Here is a 12,800-nt window from a genome sequence, read left to right on the forward strand (position 1 = left end):
ATTATAGGTTGTTTGTCTCCCTTTGGGTGGAAGTTTGCAGTCTGACCTTTTATTTCAGCAAAACCATCTAAAAAACCTGAAGAAAGACTCTACTTCCTGGATGAAAAGCATACTTCATTAAAAGCTTACACTTCCAAAAAATGAATGAAAATATTTCCTTGTATACCCGAATATCCACAGTTGTGAGGTTTTATCATGAAACCATAAGGACAAGTATTAACTGTGTTATCACAAATAAAGATGCTTGTTCATTAATGACCTAGAAGTACCCTATTACCTGGGGTTTCTTTTTAATGTATTTACAGATGAAGGGTAACTTAGGGCACAGTCAGATGAGCCCAAACTGGCAGCAGCCAACGAGCAAAGAGGTTGTTGCTCCCCTTATCCACCACCGAAGGTTGCCATCCCCTCCATTCTGCTAGTTGCCTGCTCAATTCCCTAACTCTGCTCTTTAAAGTGATCTAAATTTTAAAAAGAAAAACTAGCTTAGGAACCAGAGCAGAGGGAGCCAGGAAAACAGAACAAGTTCTTAACTCATTTTAGCAGCAACCAAAAAACATATCTGACTGTTCTCTAAAAAGGAATTTGTTGTATTTGTTGTTTACTTCAATATTTGAAGGCTTCCTTGCGCAAGCTTACTAGAGAATATACACAGCACACTCAGAGAAGAGCAGAGGGAGCCTGTATTCAGCAGAGGACTGAAGTCAGTAGTTACTGGAATGCACCATGAAAATGGATGCATTCCCAGCAAGTGACAGATGCCAAAACAAAAGAACCCTCAACGGGCACGTTTCTTTAGGAAGCCAGAGGAGTTCACGAAGCTAGCAGAGTTTAGTAGTTGGAACTGGCGCCTTTTGGGCACCGGGGTTAAATCCGAGCTGATCCTAAAAAATACTGGATGTCTTCAAGTGACACTGGGAGTGTTATCTGCGACAGACATAAATTTTGCTTTTTAAAAAAAAAAAAATTTGCTTTCTTAGACTGTCTCAACTAGAGCAGACTCTTTTTAGAGATGAAAACTCAAGATGCTCATCAAGGAGTTAAACCAACACTAAACCAAAAACCACTTTGGATTTTTTTCTTCTTCCACAAACTGGAATTGCACCTGAAGCATTTAAAGGACTTTGGTAAACCAGAAGCAAAACTTACTCTTTCAGCACAACAAACTATCTGAAAACGAACACCCGCAGCAAAAGCGTGACCAGCATGGAAACTGCTCCGCAGACCAGCAAGCAGCAGCTGTTACAACCTCCCCATCCCCACCACACACAAGCAGCCCTCACTTCTCTACCGACTGAGCAGTCACACTTCTCACAGGTATTCAATGTGAACTAACCAAGCTCTCCCTGTTAAGAAAAGGCTCGCATATCCAATTCATGCTCTTCCCCAGCAAAGAATTCAGTGTTAATCTACAGCCACCGAGCCACATGAACCTGTGCTTTGCCCTAGCAAGGACACAGGCATATCCCACTTTTGAGACCTACTTCTGGAGGAGTATGAGGAGACATATGTGCAGGGGTTTTGCAGCAAGCTGCAGCTCCCGCACCACAGCACTGGTACAGGCAGGTTCAGCTGGGACCACATCTCACTGCCCCAGCTTTCAGGAGTTGAGAACAAACAGTGGTGCAACACGAAGAGCACCCCAGCTCCAACAGGAACGCTGAAGACCAGAGCTAGAGGTTATCCCAACTGAAAGCTGGTATGTCAAAGGATCAGAGCAGCACATACCTTGAAGGGACTGTCTTCCAACAACAGTGCTTTCACCTTCTAGTCAGTCAACCATTACTGGCCCCAATCAGTTAAGTTCAGTCATAACAGAACCTCACCAAAAGTAATTTTTTTTTCATTTCTCCAATTTTAACCATTATTCAGCCTCAGACTCATGGTAACAGACGCTCACTGCTCCGTACAGACAAGTGGTATTACACCTTACTACTATGACCCACTAAAGCATAAGATGTTTCTTCAGCGCTCTCCTACAGGCAGTGATTTACAAACACTGAGCCTCTATGGGTGCAGCACTTCTGTCGATCCCAGAAAATGCTACAGTCTTTTTGCTCCAGACTAGTATACCTGGAGATCATGAAAAACACATTTATTTGCTAACAGGATAATCACCATGGCAACTAGCTTCCACGAAAATAACAGCCAACAACTCTGGGACAAAGACAGGCCACTAAGGAATTTGTTAAGGGAGACCAACCAGCTCACACAGATCTGAAAAATACTGAAATTTGCCAAATTTACTTCTGAAGAAACTGTAAGCAAGTGTCTGCAAACTTTTTATCATAACCCATCATACTGTTGTGGGAACATATTTAGCTAACGGTCACAAGAGCATTCCAGACGCCTTTAGAAGGCCTTGAACAGAATAAACAAGACGACAAAAATAAGAAAGATACCAATTAGAAAAACACAGGTGCGCATTCCACGATAAAGAGAACTTGGCACAAACAACCTCAATTCAGCAGTTTATCTTGACCAATTAGACTGAGACAAGTCTCGCATGTTTTAGTTAGTATAACCAATTATGTTTTATGTTTATGCGTGTGTACAGTGTTGATATAACCAATCATTAAGTGTAACTGGACGCGTGGACAGTGCGTGAATAATGTGTGTAACCAATAGTAAAATAGCTAAACACATGTATGGATGTAACCAGTGTGTAAAATGATGTCTGATGCTCTAGTAAAGTGGGCTTCACCTGATCACATTGGTCTGTGTGTGATGTCCTGTGCCTCCGCATCACACAAGTTGAATCAATGGCACTACTATCCGTCTCAATATCTCAGTGCCCTTTAATGTCCTTTGAAACTTTTTAGACACCTTGTAGGGCAGTTTTAGGGCAACATTCTCCAATATACACAATTTCACCTTTCAGACCATTTCTTTATATCACAAGAAAACTTTATCTTCTACTAAAATTCTTTGCCACTCCACAAATGAGTATTTACTTCTAGTCATGTGAGTTTGAATAATGAAACTGCTGTTATTGCAAACGACACTTAAATGATGCTTTTCATGAAACAGAATGTCTTACAGAGGTAGATCAACCTCATCTTACAGATAAGGAAATAAAGATTAATACCTTGCTTAGGGACATACAGTCAGGGACACATGGAACCTATGTATTCTTACAGGTTTTCAGAGCTACTGCAGGAATTGTTCAATTTTCACAGAACAGCAGCTTTTTTGGGAAATGCACACCGATTTTAATTGATGGAATTAGAGAGACCATAACTTATTTATATACAACTAAAAAAAGGCACCTAGTTGGGTTACAGAATCCAAGTCCCTGGTACAATATCTAAAACACACACTAAGATCATAATGGGCAGCTCAGCAAGCCATTTCACTCCTGAAGCTCCAGTGTGTTTCTCCAGTTTTCATGAAAGCAGCTCACAGGAAACAAAACCACTTTTCTGCCCAATGCTGTTTTAGTGTACTACCACAGCCAAATAACAATGCCCAGGTTAGACTGAGGAACACGTTTAAAATTTGCTGCACTAAATTCTGCCCACTCATAACAGAGAAATTTACCAAGCTAATCACCCCTTGAGCCTAGCTCTGCTTGTAGGGAAATGACGGGAGGAATAGCTGCAGTACAGGTAAGGATCCCCTTCTCAACCACAGCACTTCACTGCCAAATAAAGTTTACACTAGCATTGCAGACACAGTCCATTTTGCCTTCCTGTTACAGCAACAACATCATCAGGCTATCAAGCCAGACGAGTAGGTAGGTTAGATCTATGTCCCTCCAGTATCGTCTCAGCCTGAATCACTGGGGCTCGTGCATAGAAAAAGTGTTAAGAAAAGTGTGTCTGCTACATACTGTACAGCAATGTAGCATGCTGAATGATTCAGTCAGGTATCTACTTTCAGCACATTAGTTTTCCTTTTTAAAAAAAACCCTAATGAATAATCAGACTCTTCTAGAAGAGAGAGATGTGTTTGGCTACCTTTTGCTGTAACCCACAATTAATTGATAAGACTGCCACTGCCCTGGAGTGTTAGCATGAACACCTAAATCACAGAAAAGATAACCATGTCCAAGTAGTTTACAAAAGGAGAGTCAACAGATGTTATCAGTGCACACTGGCCTCTTCTAAACCCATACAGAGGAAGTTAGCCGACTTCCTCATTCCAGGTTTAGAATTCAATATGAAAGTACAGCTAAGAGCCTTAAGGTAAAATACAGCTGTGCAAGCTGGTGAACTTCTGCACTTCTTAAACAGCTAAGGTTCTCCATCTTCTGTTACCAGGGTGGGACAAAGCTGCACAGTCACAAAGCAAAGCCCACCCAGCTCTGCTAGTCTTGTACATTACAGACAGATTGCCCTACAAGACTGCAGCTTTCTGTAAGCAAAAAGACCACTGCGCTATGACCTGTACATGGGAAGGCAAGCAAGACCTACTTCTTTTCTAGCCTTCATTGAAGATGCTTTCCGATTCAAGGCAGCTGTCTTCTAACTTCATCTGAATGCTTTACCTAACCAAACAGAGAAACCACCACTGCCTCCCAGGTGTGTTTCAATGACTACTTAATGTCTGTCAAATGCTTGGAGGAAGAAAATCTCTACAGACCTTGGTGGCATTTAAGAACTGAATGGGTAAGCAGTGAAGGCTCAGGTCATACAACACAAGTTTTTCTGAAAGGAATCCTTTGAATATTCCTCCAGCAGGTTCAAACAAGGTCACCCTCCATACAATGCCAGCTGGATATTCTGGTGCTCGTACAGTTTCACTGTGCATATGTATATTCCATTGCTAAAACCATGAATAATGGTGCAGATCAATCTGAATCTAGAAAATGTATGCCTAGAGTTCTCTTTGCCCTATAATCAGATGGCCTTTTCTTCCCATTTGTTGTAAGTCATTATAGACATACATACCTCAAAATTGCTCAGGCTAGCTCATCTCTTTGCATAGATATGCTCACAGTTGTAATCCAAATGTCTTCAACAGAGCTCTGATTTTAAAAATACTTAGAAGTATAAATTCCACAGGAAAGACGAAAGTCAGAGGAGGGAAGGAGATACGATTTATCAGCTTCTACATTTGCAGACATCTGCAGTCAGTAGTGTAGGTCATTTTCAGAGTAAATCTTGGCAACAAAGCTTCTTTGTAGAGGAGAAAGACCTGCCAAAATTAACAAGGATAGTAAGAAACACCATCAACATCTGATAAGCAACAAAAAGCACCACAGATTCAGAGTCTCCTTCAGAAAAAAGAATTAACTCTTATTTGAAATACTGGGTTTCTGCTAGCTTTGACATATTTAAAATCAGAAGCAGCCTCTAAAGTTACCTCTTATTCTGAGTACTTTAACCTAATAAATTATCTCAAGGAGGAAAATTCTCTAAGCATTCAGATAATGTTTGATCATAACAAGAGTGTTCAACACAATGTCACAGTGCAGAGTGCCTTGTTTCAGACAAAACTTCCCAGCTCATTAGATGCCTTGATGTTCACTACATATTTTCACACAAATGCTTGTGTGACCAGTGTCAGACTAAAGAATTAAGCAGCTGTCCAAAACGAGAATTAACATAGAGTGACGGAAGTCCAACACAGCATGGATGTAAGGTAAATACTAGGGGAGTTCCTGCACAGCATCAATATTTAGGAGTGCTGGTGCACTTCTGAACTTTTCTAGTTTGGATTTAAGTTAATAAAACGTAAACTCTGTAGGGCACCTTCTATTCTGTGTTTATATGTCACATAGCTTGGCAGATCTAGGTTCCAAATCAAAGCTGTTCAATGTTACTGTGATACAAGTTTTTGTACTTTTGGTACAACAGTAGGATTCTTCTTTACAAATAAAAAAGGTCAGCTAGTTTTGCGTTGTCATAAAATGCTTCTGAAAGTATGGCAAGACTTCATTTTGTAAAAAAGACACTTAACTCCATACAATCACTTGTTTTCTTCTTCTTTCCTTTTTCTTCTTGACCATTTTAACATGCTTGGCCGGAGGAACAAGAATTCAGAGCTTATATTCAAGCTTAAAGAATCAGCTCACTGCTGTGACAACATCCAGTGTCTTGACTGTTCAGGGGTTTTAAGAATTTTAATTTAAGTATTTAAATCATAGCAGGCTACTTGCTTTCTAGTAATGCTGACAAATCACATCTAGCCTGCCACACTGCATTTCATTCACTTATCTTCACTTTTTCCAAAGGTGCCAGTTTATCCACTATTAAACATTGTGCCAAGTTCACAGAATCACAGACCGGCTGAGGTTGGATGGGACCTCTGGAGGTATCTGGTCCAACCACTCTGCTCAAGCAGGGCCACCTAGAGCTGGATGCCCACAAACCACTTTAACAAGTCTCAGTGTTGAAATACTACCCCCTCTCTTACCCTAGAGAGTTAACATAAGTCCCCTATTAGTTCTAAAGAAACTCATATCCTCATCAAGAGGGTACGATCTTCTCTGTAAGTACCATTTCATCAAGCAGTAACCAAGCACGCTGCAGTAATCAGCTTTCACAGTGCCTTAGAGGACAGACATAAGGGAGAACCACTAGCCATATTTTAGGGGTGAGGAGACTTCAGATCCATCAAGGGGAAGCCACTCAGCCAGCTCACCTGAGCAATAGCTTAAACTCAGTGATTCCAGTTCCCAAAGCCTAGCTTTCCTTAGAATACAACAGCTGTGAAACCATCTGAGAACACACCACATCAGGAAAACACACTGGAGGAACAGCTGGAGAGAGAGAAGACTCCTCCCCCAGACCTCTAAGCAAAAATTCCTAGAAACCCAGCCCAAGATATTATCACACCAATTATTTCTGAATGGTTCAAAAACAAATTCTCTGAAAGATCAGACGAGATACTAATAGAAGGTTTGTCTAACTCCAGTGCAAGCCGCAGCAGCCCACTCAATACCAACACCACCAGCTTACAGACAGGCACCAAACCATTCACCTGACCAGCACAGGAAGTGACTTGCTAGATATAACCCACTTCCTAAAGAAAGTACCTCTTTAAACACACAGAAAAAACCCTTTAGTAGTCTTTCAATGATTTCTAATTTGTATCTGAATTAGACGCAGCTTTTATTTATTGGATCTTTAGCTATGATTAAGAAAGATACGAGAGCCCAAACCATGCCAGAGAACAACTGTTATGTGGTACATGGACAGGGAAACCCCAAACTTTTTAATGGAGAAAACCTTTTTTTTTTAATGGTATGAAACCCTGAAGTCCCAATTTATTTCTAACACAAAATGTACACAAAGTAGATCTTCTCCATCCTCAGTTTGCTTTCATATTTTGAATGACTTCCTGATCTGTTGCGTGGGTTTATCAGGCAGCTGAACCGGACGCAGTGGATACAAAGCTCCGAAAAACTTGTCCGTTTGGCACAGGAACCCCGTGAGGCTATGGAGGTCACGGAGCAGTGCAAGTCCTGCAAGCTGATGGGCTCCACTGTCCCCAGACAAGAGAGGGGAGAGTTCCCCAGCACTGAGAAGAACAAGCCTCCCAGCTAGTACACCTGGCTTTCCTCACCTCTGGACATTTCCAGACAAAGAATCTACCCTGACAGGAGCATCATCCTGCTGAATAAACATGAAGCTATCTGCAACACATTAGTTAATCTTACTTAAGACAGGACCAGCAGTGAGCAGCAAGGACAGCACCACTTGCTCCCGGGACTCAGGAGGACCCTCTTGCACTGGCTCAGGTTCAGGGCATTACTGTTTCAATGGCCATACCTGTAGCTCAGATGTGTGTTACTAAGGGTTTCCACCTGGCAGAAACATCCGATTTTAAGGTTTGTGGTCAATAGACACCACTTCTGATGCAGTGGTAGTTACATTCCTCTCCTCCTCCTCTACACTTCCACTCAGATCTTTATACCTTCAGTTCACACCTTTGCAGCTTCTGCCCACCAAGAAGCCTCATTAAGTTTCCTCATTGGTTGAATCTCATAGCGAAACGGATGCCTCAACCCACTACACTTGCTTTGCTGGCCACAGTATTTGTTACTAATGCACACTAGGCGTTTCTGGTATCATCGATGACAGCAGCCACACACACAAGTTCAGCTGACAAACAGTTTCAGTTCCAAGCCTCACAACTTTTGGTACTAGTAAAGCTCTGAAGCTACCCCTTTACATCCAAAGCTCTCTCCCTTAGAGGCCTGCCTCTGAAAACCCGTTTTTAGCACGGCAAAACTTGAGCTCACGTATATGTCGGCACAACGAAGTAATCAGCACTCATTTATCTCATAAGAGGCAGCTGAAGCGGGAAGGAACAGGTGAAGAATACATCCAAACTTCAGCTATCTTAAAAACCTGCAAGGTCCGGCGCAGCCAGCTCCGCCAAAACAAAGAGCCCACGCACCCGCAGCGCCTTTGCGGGCGTTCCTGCAGGCGTGCACCGGGCCCCACCGCCCCCCGGGCGGGGCTGGGCGGCTGCCAGGGCTTCACGCCTTCCGCCGCCTCGGGGGCGCCTCCGCGCAGCCCGGCGGCGGGCCCCGGCCCCGGCGAGAAGGCGGCGCTCCCGCCCGCGCCGCGGGAGGCGGCCGCCCCCGCCGCGGCGCACCTGCGCCCCCCGGCCCGCCGCGCCGCCCGCGACAACGAGGCCCGCGAGCCCCGACGGGCCGCGCTGGGGTGACCGGGGCGGGCGGCCACGGGGCGGCCGGGCCGCGGCCCCCCTCCCGCGGCGGCGGCCCGAACCGGCCAGGGACAAACGGGGCGGCGGCGGGAAAGCGCGGCCGAACAACAGGTCTGGAAGCGGGGTGAGGCCGCCGCGCCCGCCCCGGGTCCCCTCAGCGCCGGCCCGGCCCGCGCGCCCCGGGGCCGGAGAAGGGGCGCCCTCAGCCGGCACCGGGGCCGGGGCCGCCCCGCGGGGTGGGGGGGGTCACTCACCGGCCGAGCGGAGGCGCCCCGAGCGCGTCGCCGGCGGCTGCTCCATCCCCGCGCGCGCACCGCCAGATCGCTCGCCCCGGCCGCGCGCGACGTCAGCGCGCAGCCGCGAGGGGCGGGGCGCGGCGCGCGCGCGGCAACGTCGCCAGTGGGGCGGGGCGAGCGATGACCTCCCCGCGCCTCGCGGCCACGCCCCCCCCAGCGGTGCTCCGCCCGCGGGCGCTGGCTGCCGGCGGTCACGTGCGGGCCGGGCCCGGGGCCGCCGGTTCGTGGCCGCCGCCCGCCCCCGCTCCCCGCTCCCCGCTCCCGGCCCAGCTCTGCCAGCGTTGGCGAGGCCCGCCCTGCCGGGCCCGGGCCCGGGCCCGGGCCCCTGCCGGCGCGGCGCCGCCCGCCCGCGGCCCGCAGGGAGGCGCCCGTTAGCGAGTTAGGCCGCGGCCCGCGTTCCGCCGCGGGCGGCCCCGTTGCAGCCGCTCACCGAGCCCTTCCCCGGGGACATACCGCGTACTGTCGTGCCCCTCGACAGGAGCGCTCCGGGGTCCGAGGGGAGCCTGCCTGGGCCGGCTGCTCCAGCGGACCAGCGGTTTGTTCTTGAGGCAGTCTGGGCGCTGGCTGGCCACCGAGCAGGCAGACCGCTGTGGTGCAAACGAGCAGTTGCCTTGCTCGTAATTCCTAAGCGTCTTCCCAGCATCCCGAACTGGAGACGAGGTCTTTTCCCCCCTCCTCTCCTAGCACCTTTCTGGAATGGTTTTATCTCTGCTCTCTTGTTCCTTCTCCCATAGGCACAACTTGCCACCGAGCCCTGCAGGCCCTGCTTTTGTAGCTGTTGCCAGAGAGAGGCCTCACACAGAACGGCTTTGCCAGGTCTGAGCTCCACTGCGTGGCCGCTTGCCTTGAGCAGTAACTCCTGCTGCCCCAGATGATACCTCAGTGCAGGTGTTCCACTGCACCTTCGATCCTGACAAAGTGGTTGCATGAGCTCCCATTTGAAGTCCGTGATGGGCGGCAGTCACTGAGGTTCTCTGTGTAACAACACGCTCTAGGAAGGATTCATAGGTGCTATCAGGTTGCAGATTGGTTTGTGACCTCTAGTTTGCCATATGGAATTTACGGTTGTGATGACCATACAGAGAAACTTCTAGAATAGTCAAACTGTATTATACACATTTCAGAAGGGCTCCTTGATCAGCTGCTTCTGGTTTTCCACCATCATTTTCATCTAGCAGTGAGTTGGATGAAGTGCCCTGAGAAGACACCAAAGACCAGGATCTGAAAGACACTGCTTCAGCTGACCTGACCATCTCTCTTCATCTGAACAGCAATGTTATCTAGGGTGACTGGGCTTGTGTATTTTTAGAAGGCTGCGCCCTTTCTGGAAGCTGATTCAATGAAAAATTTGCCTTGATCTGTATTTGTCTGATGTAATTAATGTATTTAGCCACAAAAAAGTTGGAATTTATACAACCTGACTTTTATTTCAAACCAGTGCTCATTACTTCTTAACATTTTTTCATGTAAAGCTCAAGAATTAATGAACACCAGCCAATATCTTTCCCACTTAAATCCCTTCCTCACCGCCCTCAGCTATCTTTTCTTTTCTCCCCTGTCTCTCTCCCAGGTCACACTGTAGTGTGTCCTGAAGCTAGAGCAGAGCCTGGCTATGACACATTAGGGTGCCCAGGGAAGGCAAGAGCTGTATGCTGAATTCAAGCACTGCCACTTGAAGTTACAGTCACGGGGTGTGCAGACAAGATATGGGTCCTGACATGCCAAGAAAACCTAAAGGCAGGAAGTAAGAGATGGTGAATCTTTGCCTCCTAAAGCGAATATCCACCACTGACATTGTCAGAGCTCTGCTGAGGAGTGATGGATGTACCACCTGTCAAGGGCCTCTCCCTGCTTACCGCCTTCCTTCTCTGCTGCTTCAGTAGTCAAATAAGCCTTATTCCTTTTCATAAACAATTGGTCATCTAAGGTCTGGCTGGGCGTTGCATGATTTGCAGGATCTAGGAAACAAGGACAGGTTATTTAAAGCTGATGGGAACTTGTTCCTTCCCCTATCTCCTAACAAAACATTTTGCAGAACTAGTAAGAGATCTTTTAATATTTCTTTTTAAACCATTTTTCACCTCTCCTCCTTTTCAAAGCTGAATAACTAAGCACTGGGATCTTGTGTCAGCACATGAGAACAGAAAGTGAGATTGACCAAAAGCAGCAAGCAAACCTGACTGGCTGAATTTCATTGGCTAACTTCAGAGTATGTACAATGTAAACAAACAGCATACATGTGGCATTTATATTAAAAATATTTATTAACTCAATTTTTTCTTATTTATTAATAACAAATAGCCATGTAAGTAACAAATCGTTAGTGTTAGATCACCAGCTGATGTTAAATTTGGCTTTAAACACATAAGGCTAGTAACTACAACATGATTAAGAATATCAGAGTCAAAAGTCCATAGGAAATCTGTGGTTTTAGACAATACACAGAAGTGATGAACCAGGTAGCCAAGTAAGTAAGTAGAGTACAATTATCCCTCTCTGCAGGTACTGGGTATTGATGTTTTGGCTTATTAATTATATGCCTTCTTTATATACTTTCTAATAGGACTTTCTGCAATATATTTCTACATATTTGATCTTGTACTGTAATTCATTTTCAAAAAATATTTTATATTCACTAATTCAAAGAGGGGAACATTGCAAATCTACAAATAGATATTCAGGGAATGGCTTTTATATCATAGCTTTGTATCAGCATCTCTGTTTTTTCAGAACAACTGAAGCCAAACGAGCTCAGTTTCTTTGAAAGCCAGACAGCACAATGTTTTTGTGCATGCGCAATCCCTATCTGTAGACCTACATGTATCTATGGACCAGAGCCAACACTTATTACAGACACTTCTGTTTTGGACACTTATCTGAGCTATCACTGTAATAGAGCTCTAGAATTTCAGGTGAACGATTTGGCAACTTAAAATCAGTTCACTCCTCGCACAGGAGAAAACCTTTGGACCCTCACTGGTCTCTGTCCAACACAGTGACTTGTGCCAGTGCAGAGTTAATGCAAAATAAGTACACCAGTTATTTTTCTGAGCTGGTGGCATTCAGCACAGCTCTTAATGCTCATTTGCACAGGAAAGTCCTGTGACAGACTGTGGGTCTAAATAAAATGTAGGAGGATAAAAGCTGGGCTACAACACCAGAGCAAATAGCTTGCATGGGGCTGAAACTGGGGAGGGTCTCTTTGTACTTCTATTAATTGATATTGATTCCTGCAGGGAAATAAAACCTGCTTGTGGACTGATTAGATTTACCTTTCTATGCCTTCCTCAAAACCTTACTTACACTACCCTGGTCAGTTCTTATGATGCTACCCTTGGGTTGTTAGCCAGGCCCTTCAGTAAGATGAGAGTCCCCAGCCTTATAGATATGAACCACTGTGCCTCCAGGTGTTTGGGGCTTCTTTTTGGTCCTGTCCTTGTATAATCTTTGCTCTTTCCATAGGGAGTTGCTGGGAAGAAACCAAGTAGCAGACTGAAGATGGACGTGAAATAACCAGGTGAATTGAATGTAATGAACTGATAAATTACATTCCGATTAAAGCTTAGTTCTTTAATCTCCAGTCACTATAGAAACTAACCCTGCCTGACTGCTGCGATACCATTTCAGAAGCACCAGCAGGCATCAGCTATACTGCCAGAAATGGTGAATAAAGGACATGAGCTACGCTGGGAGCTTGTTACAGAGAGAAACACAAGCTCAGGAGGGCAGTTCTGGTTAGAATGGTAAAAATCTTTGCTGATCTGACCTGGAAAAAATGTAGCTTTTAATTCAGCATCAGCTCTCAGGGAGGCCTTATAGCAACAACCATGAGTTTGTTTTGCGACTGCCATCCTCCTGAAATCTGATTCCCTTTACATTCAC

The 12,800-nt window shown here is 45.7% G+C and overlaps 1 protein-coding gene and 1 long non-coding RNA gene across 3 annotated transcripts in view; one reads left to right on the plus strand and one right to left on the minus strand.

The window, feature by feature from the left end:
• Positions 1–6,294, plus strand: part of LOC115353817 — a 104,032-nt gene extending 97,738 nt beyond the window's left edge. Inside the window, exon 3 of the long non-coding RNA XR_003927710.2 lies at positions 6,239–6,294. This is a non-coding gene — a long non-coding RNA (uncharacterized LOC115353817). The remainder of the gene's footprint in view (positions 1–6,238) is intronic.
• TMCC1 (transmembrane and coiled-coil domain family 1) overlaps positions 1–12,800 on the minus strand; it is a 188,384-nt gene that overhangs the window by 117,651 nt on the left and 57,933 nt on the right. For both annotated transcript variants that reach the window (XM_041118724.1, XM_041118723.1), the window contains exon 3: positions 4,893–5,139. The gene's annotated coding sequence lies outside the window, so the exon portion shown is untranslated. The remainder of the gene's footprint in view (positions 1–4,892; positions 5,140–12,800) is intronic.

Source organism: Aquila chrysaetos, chromosome 20, assembly GCF_900496995.4.
Source record: "Aquila chrysaetos chrysaetos chromosome 20, bAquChr1.4, whole genome shotgun sequence".
Lineage (NCBI taxonomy): Eukaryota > Metazoa > Chordata > Aves > Accipitriformes > Accipitridae > Aquila > Aquila chrysaetos.